The sequence below is a fragment of the Cyprinodon tularosa genome, unplaced genomic scaffold (assembly GCF_016077235.1).
Source record: "Cyprinodon tularosa strain WSP-4 unplaced genomic scaffold, ASM1607723v1 ctg319, whole genome shotgun sequence".
Classification (NCBI taxonomy): Eukaryota; Metazoa; Chordata; class Actinopteri; order Cyprinodontiformes; family Cyprinodontidae; genus Cyprinodon; species Cyprinodon tularosa.
In genome coordinates, this window is record NW_024039029.1 from 659,237 (window position 1) to 681,549 (window position 22,313).

The window sequence follows — 22,313 nt, forward strand, 5'->3', positions numbered from 1 at the left end:
AATGAATCAGGGGATGTGAATTCTATTGTAAGACAGTACATAAAATGTGTGTGTCTTTCCAATAAGGCGGGTCAGGTGAAAGGTGGCAGTCTGTTGGGACCGGTTGCTCTAAGAGTTAATTCCACTCTTTCATGTTGAACGTTATCAGGGTTAGGTGCACTGAAAGCAGTGGAGCAGCCTGACCAAGGTCGAGCACTTCCTATCTGTCTCTTTGCCCATCTCCTCAAGTCGTACAGAGATTTGCTCAGGAAAATGTGAGATGAAATGTCAAGAACGGAGTGATTGCTTTGGAAAGAGAGATACTAATTAACTCTCTCCGGTGGAGATCCCCTGCCACCTCCCCTCATGCTGTTTGAGCCTGTATGAATCTTTCATCTCATCCTCCTAGCCGTGTCTCTAAGGATACAGCTCCAATTGCGAAGCCAGCCAAAGGACAGGCAGATACAACAAATACAAAGGTCAAAAAATAAACACTGTGGCTATGAATAACAGTATCTCTCTGAGGGAGGTAGACTACAGCACATCAGCTCTTGCAAGGCTAAAGTACTTACAAAAAAGAAATAAGTGAAATTTCCTAGAATGCCATGTGAGAAAAACTAAAAGGATAAGGAGGACGAATGCCTTCATATACAAAACAAGTATTGGACAAATACATATAAAATGTATAATTATGTATAATTTTTTCATTCCAAATTTTATTTAACATACTCTAATATTCAACACATTAACTTGCTCTACCACTGTTAAACAATAATGCCATTTAAATCTGGACTTTATCCCCTGCAAAGGAAGTGAACATACCCGTTTTTCCCACTTCTGTAATTTTTGTGTTTATTAATTACAGATTATCTAAAAAAATCATTTTTACAAGGAAATTGAACATTACTCACCTAAGACTTTCTGCATCAACAGCCACAATGATGACTTGGCCCTGAGCAATAAATATGAGCATATTAAACATCAATATTCATAGTAATTGCATTTGACTGGATGCATAGACTAAATCAATTATCTCAATGCAGTGCTGATGTAGTGATTGGTTCGCTCAGATTGTTTCTGTTACTAGTCGTTGAGGACTTTCATTTATAACCTCTTGCCAAAGCAAATAGTTCCAAGTGGTTGAAATCCATCAAAATTACAAAACATATCCAGTCACAAATTATATTTAAGATATACAGTAAGAGATAAAAATATTATTCAAAACCCTGCATGAAGAAAATGTACCTTAAAAAAAACATTTGATTGTAGTTTTAAGCATGACTGTGTTAGTGGAATTTAATGCTGGTAATCACATAAACGATAAGGGTAGAATGGTAGATTTTAAAGATGGAGTGATACGACTATTTAAAGTATATTTCAGAAAATTAAGTGAATGAGACAAGAACAGTTTTAGAAATGTTGCATTTCATGAGAGCATGCTTGTTTATAATGATCATTTCCTATATGTTTTGATGTTACATCATTATTCCTCAATTTCTATCATTTTTTGTTATTTTATATAATAGACAAAGACAGAAGTAGTCAGTTCTAAAGTCAAAGAAAAAAGAACAATTAAAAAATAAAAAAAATATCAGGATTTGAAAGATCTTTGAAAGTCTAAACTTTGGGGATCTGCTGTTGGTTTTTTTGGAGTGTGCTTAAAAGAGGTGCAAATCTAAAAACTATACATTTTTTCTGACACACTATTATTTGTTTTATTTTTGTATTTCACTGATAGAAACAAGCTAATCTTCCTCTGTTGTCCCTCGGCGGAGGCAAAGTGAGAGCTGGTTAAAGGTGAATCAGTGCTACTACTCTCTAAATTGACCCATGTGCAAAAAAATACAAACAGTAAAATCTAAGATACAGTTAAACATAGTAACACAACAACAAAAGCACAAATACCAAAAAGATCAGATTAGCAACGTATTTACAAATTTCACCAACCATAGACAGGTTTCAGATATTACAGGCTAACAATGGAACCAAACGACCCAAATCATTGGTTACCATTTGCATGTTTCCAAGCAATACAAGGCCTTGCCTATATAAAGACTCAAACTCACTGCAGATCCAGACATTTGAATTGAGAAAGCTTCCTGGAGAGGTAGCGAAAAGTCATTTAGAATGTTTTTAGAGCATAAACAGTAGTGTATAGGATTTCCTAAAAGCACGTTCACAGGTCTACGGAGACCGCGGCAGACCAAACCAGACGAAAGTGCGCATTCAGCTCGGCAAAGAACTCATGCTCTTCCTCAACACTGAAGTCCTCAGATATTTTTTTCGTTGTTTCTTTCTTTGCACAGGTAAACAGCACATTTCTTCTTCTACGCTTGCATTATCGGCAGAGCAGACGCTGAATGCGCACTTTCATCTGGTTTGGTCTGCCGGCTTCCGTAGCGTCGTGAACGCGCAGGCGTGCGCTTTCAGGAAATCCTATACACTACTGTTTATGCTCTAAAAACATTCTAAATGACTTCGTTTCGAGTAAATTCTGGATGCTACCCACTCAGGACACTTGGAATACATTGGACGAGCAGTATGGAGGAATATTGACACGTTTTTTGTGGACTTTTATGGACCTTTCTGCCTCGGGCACCATAGACCTCCATTATTTGAATGTCAGCAGACAGCAAGAAGCCTCCCAGATCTCCAGATGCATTTGAGATATCAAAAAAAGTACTCCAGAGTGTTGTTCAGCATGGGGGTGAGTAGAAAATGAAGGCTAATCATGTTTTGGGTGTACTATTCCTTTAACTTGGTATAACAAAGGAGAATTTAACAGAAAAAAAGAAAGATGAACTAATTTTTTTATTAACTGCTGGTAAATGAAATTCTCTTGCTTTGGTGCTATCATGAGTACCTTATCAGTTGACTCATGGAAGAGTCATTGTTTCTGATTTTCACTTCCCAGTGGTGAGTTTGACATAGTGGAAAAATTGCAAATCTTCTTTTGGAAAGTAAACAGCAAACAGCAACTTTTAAACAGAGCATGCACGAGGAGACATGGGCTCGTGAACACTCTGGCGTGCGTTTATAAGGCATTTCCTAGTATTCATGTTTTTATATACAATTCTATGATCCAAATGTAAAGTAGCTGCTGTTGGGATCTGGAGGCTTGTCCACTTTCTCCACCAGAGGGCGCCGGAGATCTTCCTCCTGAGGGCATGAGCTTCTCCTACACACCTGTTTCCTGTTTACTCATTAGGTGACCTACTTAAGGAGGAGGAGGCTGACACTTCCCTGCCAGAGTGTTTGCCAGTAATGGTTAGCAAAACCTGAGCAAGCCTGCCTGATCTAGACCCTGATTTTGTGAACCTGTCTGACCTTGTTTCTCCCTGCCTCACAGATCCTGACTTGCCTGGAAACCTGAAACTCAGGAGATAGAAATCTCTGCCTGGAATCTGCCTGCCTGCACTCAGTCTCAGTCTCTGCCTCTGCCCTCAGCCCTCTGCCTGCCGACTAGCCTCTGGACTCACAAGGTTCCCCCCCTGCAGATCAGAATCCTCTCTGAGCAGGTATTTATCCCCGTCATCAGTAAACTGCAAATTTCCTGGATCCGTTCTAACTGCTCTGTCCTCCTCAGTGGCTTCCCTGCCGTGACCTGTCAGAAGAACCCAGAACCTGTACTCCATAACCTGTAACATTGTCAATAAATCATTTAACTTTTTCCCTAACTTAAGACTGGTTTCTGCATGTGGGTTAGACGCCTTGAACCCAACATGACAGCTGCCAGTTTTTTTAAAGAATCTTTGAAGTACACAATAAAGGCATTTTTTACTATTATTTCTTCCTGAGTCAGCTAATGATACATAATATTGATAGCATAATTTTTTATGCATTTCTCTTTCCCTCGTTGAAAAGTTTCTATTCAAAATGACTATTTCCTTTTGCTTGTGTTATTAAATGAATAAAGAATTTGGCCTTAGTGGCTCTGAACCCTTTAACTACTCTGGTGCGACAATCTATAAGCAGCCGCATATCGCAGAGATTTTAAATCACTTTTAAGTAATTAATTTCTCCTCTTCATCAAGTTCCATATTTCATCTTTCAACCAGGAAAAACGCCTTTTATAGGGATTGCTAAATGTTTTAATAAATGTATATTTAACATTGTTGATTGTATCTTACAACTTCACACAAAATTTATTTAATTAATGTAGGATAATTCCAGTCATTTTTCCAACTCTGCATCAAAAGGAAGATGATGTCTTTTTGGTATTTTGTAAGAAATCTTCTTTCAACTTTTTCTAAATATCTTTTTTATTTAGCTTTTAGGCTATGAGGTCTAAATTGTGACCCGAAATGCCTGAGATAACATTAAAAGAATTTCTTTGGTTTATTAATACCAGTAGGACGTATTCAATCTATATTGAAATATCTAAAGAACTATAAAATCTCTGCATAATTTGTTCAGTTTTTTTTAAATGTTCATAGATGAGGTATAAAAAATTACATCTACTGAAGTTGGCCTGTAAATACCAACTACAATAAATTACATGAGCTGCAGTGAGATAGTAATAGTTAATGCAATACTTTTGATTTTTATCTAAGTTTTCCTGTATGTCAATCTGTTTTTAGTGCAATTTGTCCTTAATACTGTATAAATAAAGTAAGTAACCACCTTTTCCAGTATTTCTGTTGTTCCTGAAAATTGTTTTACATGTTTTTGAGAGAATTTTTACATTTGGTAATTCCGTAAATGTTTAAAAAACAATCCACCTGACTTGGTTTCCAAGGTTTGAAGACATGTTGCTTCCTCTCCAGGAAGCTTTCTCAATTCAAAATGTCTGGATTCGCATATAGTTTGAGGCTTTATATAGAAAAGCCCTTGTATTGCTTGGAAACATGCAAATTGAAAGCTTCTAATATCTAAATCTCCCTCAAGCAGACCCTTCAGATCAAATGTTTTGTTCCAGATTACTTTTGCATGGTTAAGTTTAGGAACAAAATTACAGATCAAACCTGCACTGCTTTTGCTGTATTTTAAATACATTTTTTTGCAATAACATTCATGAATTGCTTTGTATCTCTCCACCCCTGTTCCCTATTGGGCAGGGATGTCAAACTGGTTCCAGAAAGGGCCGTGTGGCTGCAGGTTTTCTTTCCAACCAAGCAATAGCACACCAGACTCCATTCATCTCATTAAGTCATCATGTTGACTAACTCAAGACTAGACTCACTTGATGAGATGAATGGAGTCTGGTCTTTTTCTTTTACATTTTCTGTAAGAAATTAAAAAAATGTTAACTTGCTTCAAAGGTGGCTCTGTGGTAATCTTCAGAAAAACCTCTTTAAAAATCCTAAAAGAGAAAAGGATGATGCTGTGGCTTTGTCAGCTGTTAATAGGATAATTCAGTTTCAAAAAGTCACACGGAAAGAAAAGACAATTAGAAGAATTTTATAGATAGAATTACTTTAGTCTTTGTTGCTCGGACCTCGGCAGGAAACATTAGCGCTGAATGTTGTTGGATATGTATGAACAGGAGTAAAGAACAGGGATGTTTTCCCCCAGGCCTGAAACGTATGGTGGAGTGGAGATAGATGAAGTTGTTCAGTCCATAAACTGCTGGCTGGTGAGACGGTATGCTGAACTTTATGGAGAGATCCAGTGGACTGCGTGAGCTGATACTATTGCTTCACTCAAGGACCTGGAAGATGGAAGTCCAGCTTGGATAACACAGGTTGTGTAAACCCGTCCATGATGAGCAAGCATGAAGCGACAGGCTCAACATGGCGGTCTTCCGGTTGAGATGAGACAGAGAACGCAGTCCGTGTCCGGACTATCCAGGAGACTCCAGGAAAAATGAAACTCTAATGAAGCTTTAGCTACGATGGTGGAGGAGGGGCTAGAGGTGGGTTGAATGGGGCTCATCTGAATCAAAGTCCGACATACCGCAACCATTGCCTGCACTTTGGGTAGCAGACTGAGTTGTAGATTGGAGACCTTTTAAGATGAACTTTGGATGCTGATTGGACTTTCGTGGAGGTGCAGTTCAAAGCTGATTGGCTGGTGTCGGAGGCGGATGAAGGCGAGTTATCAGTTTATTCAGTTGAACCTCCGCCTAGGTTCAATTTCAAAGCATGAAAAGGAGAAACACTTGTGGATATATTTAAAGCAACATCCCAAATGCATTTGTCCTTGTGTGTTATTATGATAAAATCAAAAGAAATATGCTAAGGTATCAGCAAGGGAATGGTGGACTTAATGAATTATCCTTTAGGAGAGCCCCTAGAGCCTTTAAAAAAAATGAAACGTTCAACCATTTAACTGTTAAGGAGGAACATGTCTTGAGAGTTTAATGTGTTCAGGTTTGAAATGTGTGTCATCTCCAGAACAAATGTACAAGATCCTGGATGAGGCTGGCAAGAAATTGCCACTCTCCTCAGTGAAACCACCTTTGGCTAAAATGGCACTTTTCCACTACGGATGGAAATATGTGAAAATGAACAAATAGACTTTTATTCGGAGAGAGATTTGATACTTTCTTTTACACTACAGAGGGGACAAAGACTAAATTTACACCTGGACTTCATAAAGGGGGATGGTGTGCAGAAGCTGATATGCAGACATTAAGTAGGTGACTGGATGCCCTCAGCATCAGATGAGAACAGGTCATCAGCAGTGATGGGGTGATAGTGTCATAGATACCGGACAATTCAAATTTTAAATAAAATCATCACAGTACAGTTTGGCAAGCTCGCACGGACAACTTTAGGGGAAAAGATCATGTTGTTTGTCAATAATAACGTCAATAAATTAAAATTATATCTAAAGCATCTATCAAAATAATATAACTGAATGTTATATTGATTTATATTTGTGTACGGATATGTATGTATATGTATAGGTATGTTTACAGGTGTAAGTGTAGAATGTGTTTTTACATTTGTGTATATTTTATGCCCGCATGAGGGTACATATGTATGTTGATATGTGTATATATTGTATATGTATTTGTATATGTGTTTGTGTATTTTCTTTTCCTTTCATTTATTTGTTGTATTCTTTCTTTTGTTTTTAATGTACATATTTTTCAGGACCCCAGGAAGAATAGCTGCAGCATAGCTGTAGCTAATAGGGATCCTTCCAATAAAATTTAAAAAGCCTAACTTCAAATGTTTGTTTTTTGTGATATTTGCTAAAAATAGGTAAATAAAAAAGAGATAAAGCTTGTGAATACTAATCTAACTGTAAGTTACAGTTTTGCAGCACAATATTGTGTTGGCCGTTGTTGGGATCTGGAGAGCTGCCACCTTTCTCCAGCAGAGGGCTCCCCGGGTCTCCTGAGCTGAAGCCACCACCACACCTGCGTCTGATCATCTCATCAGGAGACCAACTTATAAGCAGCGGCTTGTCTTCCCTTCATTGCCAGAGTGTTAAACAGTTATGGTTAGCAAGCCTGAGCCAAACCTGTTGCCTGAATCTCTGACTGCCTAGAAAGCCAACCTGATTCTAACCTGCCTTTGTCCTCTCTGCCTTCCTAGGAAGACCTTATTGACTCTCAAGTCTGAAGTCAAGCCCTGCCGCTGCTAAACCCTCTGCTGAACCCTCAGTCTCCAGACCCTTCTGGTTCCCTCTCTCCAACGCTCAGTCTGAACTACCATCAGGTACAGATCAGCCACAAGCTCTGTCAAGACTCCTCTGCTACTCGGCTAATCAAACTGTCCCTCTCTGCAAAGAGCCCTGTGATTCCAGTCCCGGACCCGTTCCAGTATCAGTGCAAATAACTTTATTGTGTGAGTCTCTCAATAAACTGTTGTTAACTTTTATTCAGTCTCCTTGGTGTTCTGCATTTGGGTTAAGCTCCTTAGACCCAACATGACAGACGTGGCCAGGGGTGGTCATGGCCACCCTGTTCACCCCACTGGCCAGTGTAAATTGTAATAGCTACAGTTTAGCATTTCATCCCATTATGCACAGCCAGCGAGGTAACATTAAAAATCACACAATAAACCAAGATATGAGTAGGTTTTTAGTTAAGTCATTTCTACCAGCAGGTTTACCACAATAGTAGATTCAAACCCTGAAATGATGGCTTTTAGTTTCAGTGTGCCACCCCAAGATTTTTGGTGGCCCCCTCTGGCCCCTACTATGAAACATTACTGGAGGTGCCATTGTGCAAGAGGGAAAGGTTCATATCTCAGAACAGTTCATGGGGGGGGAAAAAAGGTAGAGATGTTACTACAGTATCTCAAGACAGACTTAAGTTAACGTTCAAGACAAATGGGTCTTTCAAATCAGCATACCACCAACTTACAAACAGAGAAACTAAAATCTATCAAACTGTTCAGACATTTTGTGGATTTTGTTCCAAGAGGACTAACTGACCCAAAGTTGTGTTTTTTTAGTTCTTCTACAGTTAAATGGTTGTCTTTTATGTCTAATACTAATTCTAATTAGATTAATCTAAGCAGGACCTTACTCAGCAAGCTTTTCACAAAAGCGGTCTTGTATTAAACAGACGCAGCCTTTCATTACTGAGTATATTGGAGTGGGCCTTGTCGATAAAGGTCAAGTGCCTCGCTGAAATCTACTGAGGTGCCATGAAGTTATCCATCAAAAGAGAAATGGATGTGGTGTGCGTGCTTAATGAAGTCCTCAAGGCTTGATCTGCCTATGGATCGGAGCTGAATATATTCTTTGAAGAAGTGTTTGTTTCTATAGCTTCAGTTTATTTCTGCAAAATAAAGTAAGAAATGTACCTCCCAGTGCATTTTCTGATTTACCAAACACACAGACTGGCTAATTTGTAGTTTACAAAAAGTTTAAAATGAAGTAATTAAAGATATATAAATTAGATATATACACATATTTGTTGTTTATGGTTTCAGCCCCAGAAAGCTTGACTGTCCTTCAAAATGTAACCTTAAGCATGCATCCGTCTTATATATGTTTGCTTTTCATACAAATTCCAGTCACTGTTATGACATTGCCCTTGCAGAAAAGGACAGCTTAGTAAGTCCACATAAGATTTATTTCAATGACATTGAATAGTAGCTATGAAACAAACTGACTGCTTACACACTGACTGCACGGCATAGACAGCTTTAGTGAAAGCAGAGGGCTTTCAAGAAATACCACCACAAAAAAAAAATCTGGCTTCAGCTGTGACCATGGATAATCATGACCACAGGGCAACCTTAACTTAATAGAATCTTATTTTTATACTGCTTTCTAGCAATGAAACATATACAAGAACATTTTAAAATGGAACTTAAACAAACTGAGGGTACAGTTGAAAAAAGTACAAGTACATTTGCTAATGTCTATCTCCTGCTGTCCAAGGTGCATGAGGCAGGGTACACCCTGGACAGGCCGCCAGTCGATCACAGGGCAATACAGAGACAAATAACCATTCACGCACACACTCGCACCTAAGGAGAATTTAGAGAAGCCAATTAATCTAACAGTCATGTTTTTGGACTGTGGGAGGAAGCCAGATTACCTGGAGAGAACCCACGCATGCTCAGGGAGAACATGCAAACTCTATGCAGAAAGATCGAACCCGCAACTTTCTTGATGCAAGGCAGCAGCGCTAGCTACTGCGCCACTGAGCATGCCTTAATCTTTTAAGGAAGATTTTATTTTAGTTTCACTGTATATTCGGAAGCCCAAAGTATTTTAGAGCCCTTATGCCCCATCAGGCCTTAGGCTGCATCTTGCAATGGTTCCAATATGCTGTTGTTTTGTCTCTGATAAAATTGCTCTTTCTAGAGCTTGTGGCCCCATTTTAATCACTGAATTTTAATTTTTTGTGGATGTCTAGCTCAAAAGCAGTATATATTTAATATGTAATTAAATTATTTTTTTTTTCAAAGGATCTTTGTTTCCCATGTTCATTGGTTTTATTGTTAATGTAAAACTAAATATGACAGGATGTGACACTTAACCAAAATAATTCAAAATCAGTTTTTGTCTTCCCCTGTAGTCGGAACAGGATCGGGTCCAAACGATAAGGTAATTCAATTGCACGACTCGGCCTGTCAATCACAACTGAGACGACAGTTCCTGTCACCTCAGGGCGTAGCTTTGGTGCGCCCAGAACTGTCCTATAACATTTTTGTACCCTAGACAGAATTATTTGTCATTAAAGATCAAAAAGTTATGTTGCACATCTAAAAAATATACATCAATATTTTTCTGAATATTTACATTTTATCATTTAATTTCAATTAGTTTTTTTATGTCTTAATCAAGGTCATTGAGTGGGTGTGGCGGCGAACAAGCATCGGCCAACCGCCACTGGGTGCATGTGAACTTTCAAAATTGCACTGCTCCCCAAGAGGATGGGTTAAATGCAGAGAGAGAGTTCATTTTGTGGTCTGTACTTGTGACAAGGGAATAAAAATAAAACACTGTAAAAAAAAAAAATAAATAAATAAAAAACAGGCACTCCACACGCCTTTCCCCTAAATCCACCTTGCTCCCTGGCTAGCAGAACTGACAGTATACCACATCTCAATTCCAAAAGCTCTGGTAGCTGTTGATCTGCCACTCTCTGCTTTACAGAAATGTGGCCCCAAAAGCACATACTGTAGCAAAACAAGTACTACAGGTGCACCCCTGCACTATTTCTAATGTCCGAAATTGTCCCCTGCACTTATTTCTGTCCAAAAACAGTTCCAAGTAGCAGTACACCTAGGCATGAAAAACACCAGAACCAAGGGGAAAACAGTCTCTCAAACAGATGCCTACTTACCTGAGTGTAGACCAACCTCAAGCTCCTGATTGGTTTTTTGTTATTTCTGGTGTGATTAGCTGTTTCTCCTGTCACTCCGGAGAAGCTTGCCTCACAAGCATCTGATGTGCTGCTGAATCAGGTCTGTGTTTGGATGGCCATAGTGCTTGAGTCCCAAGCGCTACCCTGATAAGAACTTTAGGGCCTAAAGTCTATTTTCCACATTTTGGTACTGAATTTTGAGATATCTTAAACAGTGTAAGAGTTACGGTTTTTGAGAAGCACGCAGATCAGTCAAAGGTGGCAGGTGGGTTGAGAGGGAAATTGCTGCTGTAATCTTTGCATATTTTCTTCTGATTGGTTCACATTATCTAAAAGGATTGTAATAATGTTAGTGTGTATGTGTGTGTTTGGTAATTAGGCACACAGCCAGAGTTTTTTAAATGTTACATTTTAAGACATTTGTATCACCCATACTGCAATGTCTTCACAGCTCCATAAAGCAGCATAGCAACTTCAAGATCCTCCTCATCTTTGTAAAGCTCTTAATAATCTTGTGAACTATATTAGTATCAATGAGGGTGCTAATAAATACAATTTATTATTGTTATACACCAAAAAGCAACACTACATTTAAAAGTAGCAATATAAACCTAGAACTACAGGAAAACATGGTGGAATGACATAAAAGAGTTCTGAGAAAAAATACTTCCATCCTCCCCACCTTTCAAATCCGGATTTCATCCTTGTGCAGGTAATATTACTTCAAGCTGTTTTGAACAGATTGCTGCAGTAATATTTGATGTTAAAAGAGTGTACTGATCCTGTACTGATGGCGCACTAGCCTGTTACAAAAGATACATACTTTAATCCTTATGAGTCCTTATCAGGAAACACTAGAATACCTAGAAACACTCGAGATGACTGTAAAGCTAATTGCTAGATTCACTGGAAACACTAGATACTCTGAAATCATTACAAAATACTGGACACATTATAGTTAAAACAGTATCCACAAAAATGGCAAAAGGTTCTCATTCAGATCTTGTACTGTATAATTATATCTATTATATCTTTTGCTTAAATGCAGGGATTTACTCTATAGAGCACATAACTATAAAGTAAACACAATCATGACCAAATAGATAGGCTGATCAGTGCAGCATACTAAAATTAAAGAAGAGACATTGTGGCGTATTATGCTTCTATTAGTTGTATTGTTCTGTTTATGTCTGTATATATATATATATATATATATATATATTTTTTTTTTTTTTTTTTTTTTTTTTTTACATAATCAAACTAAAACTAGGTTAGTTCTGGGTGGTATTTCTTCCATCTTCATCTAAAAACATTGACAGATTAGAAAAATGCACCAGCAGCCAAAGGAAGCTTGAAGATGATCCTATTGATTGGAAAGTTTTCCTGCAGTCATTAATTAAATACAGCTGGAGTCCAGCAGTGGGCAATTTTTTTCTTATTACTTGTGTGAAATGGTTTCCACCTTCACAACTGCCGACCTTTTCAGAAATAAAAATAAATAAAAGATGCTAAATACTCATGAACCATTCTGCAAAGATGGATATCATGTAGTTGACAGAGCAACAGTTTTAAAAATTGTAAAATCACAAATCAAGCACCTTTTATCCTGACCTCTTTGTGTGGCACATTCCTCCGCCCGTCCTTCCATCCATTTATCCGTCCATTCATCTGTCCACCATCCATCCATCTCCTGGTTAATCTCCGAGGTCCGGGGTGGCGCTGGTCACTATCCAGCAGTCGATAGGCAAAGTACAACATAGACAGGTCGCCAATCCATTGCTGGGCTTACATGCCGGAGTACCCAGAGAGAACCAGCGCATGCACACGGAGGAAATGCAAACTCTATCCATTAATCTATATGTACCTCTGTTTGTCTGTCTGAAGATACTTAAAGAAGCTTGAAAAAGTTCAGTTCAGGCAACCGGTCTGTGACAGTGTACGTCACTTCCGCAAAAGCGCAATTCATTTAGGGTAGTTAGCGCCATTTCTGTGGTGAAGAGACAGCAGCAACAAACAAAAGAAAACTAACAGAGAGCAGACGTGTTCTAGTTGCTTCTTTGGAAATAATGGGACACTGGTGCTGCGTCAAAGGATGCAATAGTAATTCTAAACAGAAAACAGCAGATGGTGCCTGACGGTTTTTCGTATTCCCCACTTGGAAAAAAAATACGGACCGCAGACAGAGGACTTAACAAAGAGGCGTCGGGCTCCGTGGGTCGCTGCTGTAAGAAGGAAAGACATCACGTTTCATAAAATATCTCCTCATGTTCGTGTTTGCTCTCGGCATTTTCACAAAGGTAAGTCCTTATAAATATACACTAATAGAAACAACACGCTGAAATGGTTTGCTTATAAAGTTGCAGGAGTTCATGTAAACCTACTGAAACATGCTGTGGAAGAGAAGCGGAAAGTGATGTTTGTTTTATTTCTTTTTTAGACCGCTAAAATTTAATAAATAATGCATTATCTGTATATAATCATTTACACAATCTGCAATACAAATATATTTTTTTTATGAATAAATATATATAAATACAGTGTACATATAAAAACACTGTACATACCCACTCGTCAGCCAACTCACTGCATTTATTCATCCTGTGTAATCTACTTAAGTTTATTTATTATAATCCTTTGTTCGTCCTGTAAGCTTTTCAGTTTATTTATTTACCTCTGGCCTTACTAGTCCGACGTACTTGTGCTGTTTCGGTATAGCAAATTTCCCCACTGTGGGAAACATAAGCATATCTTATTTTATAACTCATCTAATCTAATGGGCTCTGTTATTAAGGTGCTTTATATAGTGTTTTGAATAGATGTGTAAAACACTCAACCTTTCATCTACTTTGCAGGTCAACCCGCATATGAGATGATGGAGACTGACCCAGACTGGGCTCCATCCCTGCATCTGGGCCAGACTGACATCAGACCAACAGACACAGACCGCTCTTTAAGACGTGGTTATCGGGAACAGCTGAAAAAGAATGCCCTGCAAGCAACTGAAACGGGGCTCCATCAGGCTGATGAAATCCTTCAGCGACAGGATGAAGTTACACATGAGGCGACAGAGAACCCTAACCAGCAACAGACTGACACGCAGAAGGCTGCTGAAAACGTTGGCCGGCCAAACACCAAGGATGACACAGAAGGTGGTCGTCAGGAAGGACAGACAGAATGTAACCTGTGTGTGCTCAGGTGTGCAGAGATGAACCGTCTTTTGGAAGAAAACAGAGAGCTGCGGCGTGAACTTGATGAGCTGCAGATCTCTGATTGCTTCTTTGGAGACAGTAATGAAAAAGTCAAGTACTATACGGGTCTACCAAACTTGGCAACCTTTATGGCTTTGTTTAATTTTCTGCTGCCTCTCATGTCTGCTCAAAATAAAATTCTCAGTCCATTTCAAATGCTTCTGTTAACCTTCATGCGTCTGAGATTGGATCTGCCCTCAAAACACCTTGCTTATCTCTTCCGTGTTTCACCGTGTACAGAACATTCAATGAAATGCTGTCATTTTTATATGCAAATCTAAAGCGTGCAATTGTGTGGCCAGATAGAGACACCTTGCACAAAATTATGCCTCATCAGTTTGTGGATGCCTTTGGACATAGAGTCACAGTGATTATTGACTGTTTTGAAATTTTCACAGAGAAACCAGCTAATAAATGAATGCAAGATCAAGTACTGTTTCAACTTTATTCTTCTTTTTTTATTCTTCTTTTCACACAAATAGAATTTTGCTTTTTTTAAAGTTACTTTTGAAAAATAACAGCAAAACAAATATAAGTTTCACCATCACTTCAAATATTAACAATGTTTCTGAGGTTGTAAAAATGTGTGTACAATAAAGAGTGGATTTGAAATTTGAAACAAGTGTTGTTATTATCTTTTCAATCAAGCAGAGGATGTATGAAAATGCAATACAAAATCTCAAATACATAAATAATGCAGAACAGTGCAAAGCTTCAAATGTTTTACTTTTTCTTCCTCCCTCGTATATAGCAGATTGCTCTTTAGATTAAATTAGAATATTTTCATTTTCCCAGGACTTGTTTTCACTGTGGTCTGTGGTCTTCCGTAGAGATCTTACCTAACAGGTGATATCTGTGAAGAAGACTGCAGATCCCAGTGAAAACAGGCCTGGATAAAGTGAACAGCAAATACAGTGTGCAACTTATCAATGTGCAAAAATTATGACAAGTTTTTTCGTTCAGTCTGATGAGCAGCACAAACTGCTCTAATAACTGCAGCTATCTGTGCAACTGCCCACAACATCTGCCTTGTCACTGTAATAATAATATATAATATCGTTCCCTAGCAGCTTTAGAAAGTTTGTCTGGGTAGGGTATCCGTTCAGTTTTCCTGTTCTATTCCATTTAACTGATAATCCTCACTGCTGGCAGCGCTCTCCTCTTGTTTTCTGCTGTTTTGTTTTTCTTCCGCTCACCACAAAAATGGCGCTAGGGGGCGTGTCAGTCACGTGTCTGACAAAGACCGACTGGACCTGAAGTGTTCTAGATGACGTTTTGTCTCTCATCCAAGAGGATTCTTCAGTTCTATCTACAGGTGGCGAGTTAACAACGATGGCTGCCTTAAGCCCTCGCTCAAACAGTCTTTCTTCCCTTACAAGAATCTTTAGACAAAGTCCTTGTTCTAACAAAGGAAAACATGGTTTGCGCGAGGGGTTAAGGAAGCCATCTTTGTTAACCTGGAGAAAACATCTCACAACAGAGGAGATGGTCTAAGACATACCCTTTCACCCTCTTACAAATGGAGTTTTTTTTTAAACATTACCTAGAAGTTTCACCTCCCACCTGCCCCCATCTGACTCACACTTCAGGCATATGACTGAAACCACCCTGACGAGGGAGTTAATGATCCATCAGAACCCCCTAGGAACCATTAACACCTCCCATTCTTACCTCCTTGGCCAATCCAGTGGAATGGATCAAAGTCTCCTTTTGTCCCCCTTAACTCTTTGTTTGACCTACAGTACATTAATCTCAGTGTTCCCACCACTAGTTAGAACTGAAGATGCCTCTTCAGAGGAGACACGTCTTCTAGAAAACTTAACATCCAGTTGCCTAAACTGAACTTTTCAAGCTTGACCATGACCTGGATGACTGAGAATCTTCACAGATACGAGGCGATAAAGACTTGTTTTGCTTATATATGTTTTACATTGACGAGTCTCTAGCAGAAAAAAAAATACCACAGGAGTTTTTTGGTAATCTTTTCAGATAAGGCACAGAGGAATGCTAAAATAAGTTTTTTTGAAAAAACACACATAATTTTATATCTGCTCATGCGGCCAACAGAGGATTTAGGCACACAAAAAACATGTTGCTTATATATTTAAGGAAAAATGGATCGATCTAGGCCAATCCTTCCAGTGCTTGGTCTTTAAGTTGGAGTATCTCAATTCTCTCTCTGTCTGTATTCATTTGTCTCCATGAAACACCATCTCCATTTTGTACTAACTGCAGATTTAGTTATTTTGGCGCCGTGCCTTCCACTTCATCATTCTGTTAAGAGTCTAATTCAAATAAACTTGGCTGCGGTATCCTCGGTCTGTTGGTGGCTTTTAGATTAGAATGTTGGACTAGCGAAAATGTCAGCAATTATAACCCATGGACTACACAGACAAATTTAAGTAGAGAAAAGCCTCCTTTTTACTTTTACCGCTATGTGGTTGATACAGTCTCTATATTATTCAGAACTAACTGTACAAGTTGGGGTTTTTTGAAAACATATTTATAATTACCCTGCGACCTCAAATAAATTGAAAATGGAAAATTTGCACTTGCGTTTGTTCTGTTAAAATGTTGCCATTACCCAGAGGAAATCTAAGACACCCTGGAATTCTCTGTTGGACTCCTTGTTATCCAGTCAATGTTTATACTGACCAGCGGAATAGGTAGAATAAGTATAAAATTTAAAAAACTGAATCAACTGTTAGTTTAATGAAAGCACTTTTGACAAAGCTTCCAATAAAACAAGTTAGGACATTTGGAATTTTTTTTATTTCTCTAGATCTGATAAAAATTTCTGTTGATGTTTGTGAAAAAATCATCACATCAAAGAATATTATCAGTCATATTTAATTTTCATTTAAAGAGCCTGTATATTTCAAGCCTATATCTTTCTCAATTTGAGTGATCATTCCTTACGGCTAATCTAAAATAAATTTAAGACCAGTAAATATGTTTTAAACCATTAACATATGTATTAAGTTATTGGTTTTACACAAGATACGGAAAGACACATGAGGCAAAGGACCACATGGCAGATTCAAACGCGGGTCAGCCAGGTTGAGGACTAAGGTCTGCATACATGGGTGGCGTGCGCTAACCACTGCGCCACCGAAGCATAGCCTCAACTAGGCCAAGCAAAGAATAAATTGATAGCCACTGTTTGCAGTAGAGAGCAAATCTTGCAGATGACAATCTGTGTCAAGCAGGTTTACTGACACTCTCTGACAAGAGTGTTACCACAGAAGCTATTTTCTGAACTATTTGGCTTTCTACAGAGGTCTTTTTTTAGGGAATTGTAAGCAAGTTGGGTAAAAGGAAAACCATGTACATAGGCAGGGGTGGATTTAGGAAATTTGGGGCCCTAGGCAAAGACAGGCATGGGGCCTTCTGAATTTAGAAGACCCATTATATAGACACAGAAGTTTTAATAGAATAGACACTGCATGAAAAGTGAGATTTTCGTCCCCGTAAACCCCCGTAAACTCCCGCAGATCTGCCTGATTTTCGTCAGTTTCCGACAATTTGCAACCCGTGCTTGTCCGCGTTTGTCGTGCCACAAATTGTCGGAAACGTACCGTGACGTATGTGGAGAGCGATCAGCTGTACTAATGGCCCTAATTAGCATATGAATGCAGCAAACCCGCGCGGCTGGCCAGGTCTGGCTTGAATAACCTACTCAGTATTGGCTGAAACCACTATTCTCAAACAAATGAAATCGCTCGTGATTGGCAGCAAAACCACACGTGGCCACGCCAGGCTTTAATTTTCTTACTGAGTATTGGACGGAACCACTTCTTTTTAAACAAGTAAAGTCGCTCGTGATTGGTTGGCATATATATATATATTTACATATATATATATTTATTCATATATATATTTATTCATTCATATATATATACATTCTTATATATCTACATTCATATATTTATTCATTCATATATTTATTCATTCATATGCTGTGTATTTATGTTATCCTACACTACTACACAATTATTATGCTACCATCAAGGACATGAATGAATTTATACAGGAAATGAAGATTTGCAAGGAAGCTGTTTATGCACAGAAAGAGCTTTATTAAAACACACACAACTATATACAACGCGTATCCAAACACATGCGTATCTAAAAATTAAAAGTCCGTGAACGGTCCGTTTGCTTCCTCGGGGTTGGAGGTAACAGGCAGCATTCCCTCCGAGGCAGGTCCGATGTGCAGACGCATACTGTGCGTGGCCCTGTACTTCGGCATCGCTTCTAACCGGGACTGCAGCTTAACACAGAGTTCAGAGGGATCCGGCCTACGAAATGGCGGCGACCGTACAATCCATCCAGAGACACCGCCGACGACGCCATCTTCTTCGTCGGACATGAGGTCGACGGTGGCGGACTTACAGAGTTCCACTTCCTCATCTGCCAGCACACTCTGCCTCGCCTTCAGCAGCTGAAAAAAAAACAATGAATCAGCGCACTGCATATGGACACAACACATCTATCAATGCACCTGAAAAATAGTCACCAAATAAAGTCTTACCCTCTTTCTTCTGGCCCGACTCCGAGCAGATAGCCTGGCGGCCTCCACACGCAGCGTGCTGGCTAGCAGCGTGTATCTGAAGCTCCTGCATACCGTCTCATAATACGTCTTACAGGCAGCTGGAAAACAATTAAATGAGAGTGGTATGAATAAAAAAAAAAATCAAACGCAAGTCACAGTAACAAGGAAGGAGAAAACATTAAAACAAGTCACTTACACACAATGTCGTCTTTATCAACATCGTGCAAATCCGAGCAAATAGGAGGTCACTGCCTCATTGTGAGGCGACTGTAGTCTGTGAAAAAAAAAAAAAAAGTACAGCTATGGTCGGTATCCATCCGTATCCATGTCCTTTTACCGCAGAATGAAAGCATATTCTTTAAACCTTACCCCTGCTCCGGTTCATAGCGCCTGCAATTAGTTTCCCAGTTGTTAAGACGGCATATTGCTTCCTGTGAATCACAAAAAATACACTTTAATAAAGCTTTAGGCTAGGCTGCTTTTAGCTTACCTAGCTAGGCTAGGTTGTCTTTAGCTTGCCTAGCTAAGCTAGGCTGCTTTTAGCATAGCTACCAGTAATCGAACATATATTTACCGCTAGCGTGGCGTTGTGCACCCGTCTTCTCTTCCTCGAGTTCGTATATCCTGCAAAGTTGCTCGACTGCAGAGCCGCCATCTTGTCCTCTATGGACTACAACCTGGAGTGCATCGAATACTCCAGCTGAGTGAGGCGCTCATTCATGTCGGCAGTATGTTGGGCAAGCTGACGAGACAGTCCCCTGATAGCAATCAGAAGTTTCTTCTCGTCAGTCTGCGGGCTGGCCGAAAGTTGTGGACTAAGAGCAGTTGGAGGCGAGTTGAACGCGAGACGTCGTGCAGCCATTGTTCACGTAACAACAAAATACAAACACGGTAAATGGAGATGAAGTTCTTCTGAGTATATTAACACAAACATGTCTGCTAATATGCTGGTCTCGCGAGAAGTCGTAGTGCACAAAAGCTCACACGTGATTGGACGATGGGGCCGAAGGCTCATCAGGCTCCTCCAATCACATACGACGTCATTGTTATACGGAAGGACTCGCGATTGTTTGCAATAGGCTCTATGCACAGCTCCACTACTTCCTGAATTTAAGGCAGCTCCTTTGTTTCCTGTCTTTCATGATTGGATGCACTGATTAATCCAGGTGTGTATGACCTAAGTAACTGGCCAGACACACCTGGATTAATCAGTTCGTCCAGTAATGAAAGACAGGAAACAAAGGAGCTGCCTTAAATTCAGGAAGTAGTGGAGCTGTGCATAGAGCCCATTGCAATTGTTTGTCTCCATAAGATTGAATTTGAGCAGGTGGACATTAGAGATAATAAATGCAACAACAAGTTTTTGAATCAATATTCTATAAATAATATGTACCCAGGAAGAACAAAAAGCACAGCTCTCTAACAAAATTTTAAGAAATCTATGATAGTCAAAATTAGGACAAATTATTTGAAATTCCCAATTCCTCCTAAATATAAAGAATTACAATTTAAAATAATAAATAACATATATCCTTCAAATGAGTTTTTAAGAGAGAGATTTAAGTTTAATGTTGAGAATTGTGGCTTTTGTACAACTCAATTGGAAACAACTAAACATCTTTTTTATGAATGTAAAGAAGTATTAAACTTATGGGATCAACTTCGAACCTTTCTGTCTTCTAAAACAATAAATTTAGATTTTATTTCCTGGCAAAACATTCAATTCGGTTTATCCATTAAAGAAAAAAAATTTGGAATTTTTAATCAATATTCTAATAATTGTAACAAAGTATTATATCCATAAATGTCGCTATGCAAAATGCTCCCTCTCAATCTCTGCTCTCAAAAATGAACTTTCCCTTTTCAAAAGATGTCTGAGAAAGATGCAGAATTTAAATGCAATTAAATTGTTTGAGTTAATTGAAGAATTTCAGTTGGTAGTCCCCACTGATTAATTTACTTTAACTACTATTATTATTTTATTTATTTTTATTTATTTTATTTTATACTTTGTTCCAGCCTGTGCATTTAATTTTATTTTTCAAAAGCAGGAGTTGTGATATTTCTTCTTGTATTGAAATATTTGTTATTGACTTGTTATTTGAGATTGTTATTGTTTTCTTATATATTCAATAACAAAAAAAAAAAAAAGTGGAAATCTAAAAAAAAAAAATTAACCATTACAGCCAACTGATTCTGATTAAAACTAATTTTTGAAGTAAATTATTTTGTGTATTTTTTTTACATAACATTTGCATACACAGTAATCTAGCGTACTTTAATTAAATAAATCAATTCAAGCTAAAACGTAAGAGTCTATAATTAGGCTATACTGAGCCTGATCTATTTCTACCATCTATTTGGGGGATATTTATTGCCACACTTTGGGCCACTTAAAACCAATTTAGCATGCTGACCTATGTCCTTATGACCACAGTGTACCAATCTTCTGATGGCTACTTCCAACAGGATAATGCGCCATGTTATAAAGTGAATCATCTCAGAATCATTTCTTGAAACTTTTCCACTTAAGTAATTGTGAATTGAGCATATTGACAGACAACATTTTATTTTTTATCTTAAATGCAAATTTAAAAAAAAATAATTACTGCTCTAAGGGCCGGATCTATCAAAGGTTTGCGTGTATTAAAACGTGAGCTATTTCACTGCGCACGCTAAAAAATGTACAAACTGATCTATCAACAGCGTGCTAAAAGCATTTGGTCTTTAAAACGTGCTAAATAGCGCCTCTGATCCATTTAGTACTTTTTCTGCAATGAATATGCAATATGGGGCGTTTACACGCTAAAGTGCGTCTTGTGGGAGGAGAACATGCAAATATATTAATTTAGCACTCGCAAAGTGATTTATCAAACTTGAACGCAATTTTGCTAACGGTATCTGACTCTATATTTAACACGTTTCAAAAGAAGGTGCAAATGGTCTGTATGCGTAATTGCGCACACATGGCAGCAGTTATTGTCGCAAGAAGGAGACATGGAAATAAAGCAAGGAGACGCAGAGAACGAATTTTTCACTCCGTGTGAATATTTTTGCAATGAACGAGGAAACGATCATCAAAACATATAGTTTCTCCAGCATTCCCATTATGGAGCTGTTGGGGGAACTCCGAATGGATTTGGAGCCAGGCACAAGGAGGACCCACGCAATACCAGATATCACAAAACTCCTTGCAACATTGCACTTTTTTGCATCTGGGTCATTCCAGCGTACGGTTGCAGCGTGAGCTGGGATCTCCCAATCTCGTTTTTTCAGAAGTGCTGTCCGACGGGGTCGGGGTTCTCCCCCTGCGCCTGTGGAGCAACGTGCCAAATGCTGCGGGGATCTCATCCACAGTCACAGGCCAATACAAAACACCTGTTTTTTTTTTTGTTTTTTTTTACTGCAGCACATACCACCTTAGGGAATAAAGGTTGCCAATTTATAAATATATATATATATATATATATATATATATATATATATATATATATATATATATATATATATATATATATATATATATATATATATATATATATTTACTTATTTATTTTTTTTGTTGGGGGTCACTGTAAGATTAAAATTTCTTAATGCACTAGTTTGTACAGACTACAAACTACTTTGCCGCAAACCACAAAACGCGCAAAACCATCATTTAAATAGGGCGTCTCCAACAGTTTTGCACCTGCCACCAGTTACGCAATCACTCTTGTTAAATCACCCGCAAACCATGGTTCAGCCCCTCGCGCAAAATTCCAGTTTGCGAGCGCAAATTACTGCGCGCAAAATTGGATCTTGATAAATC

At 38.5% G+C, this 22,313-nt stretch overlaps 1 long non-coding RNA gene across 1 annotated transcript; it reads left to right on the forward strand.

Annotated features, from left to right (window-relative positions):
- Nucleotides 1-12,654: 12,654 nt before the first annotated feature.
- On the forward strand, nt 12,655-14,118 carry LOC119788508. The gene is made up of 2 exons (XR_005281485.1): nt 12,655-12,999; nt 13,555-14,118. It is a non-coding gene; the product is annotated as an uncharacterized LOC119788508 (long non-coding RNA).
- The last annotated feature ends 8,195 nt before the right edge of the window (nt 14,119-22,313 follow it).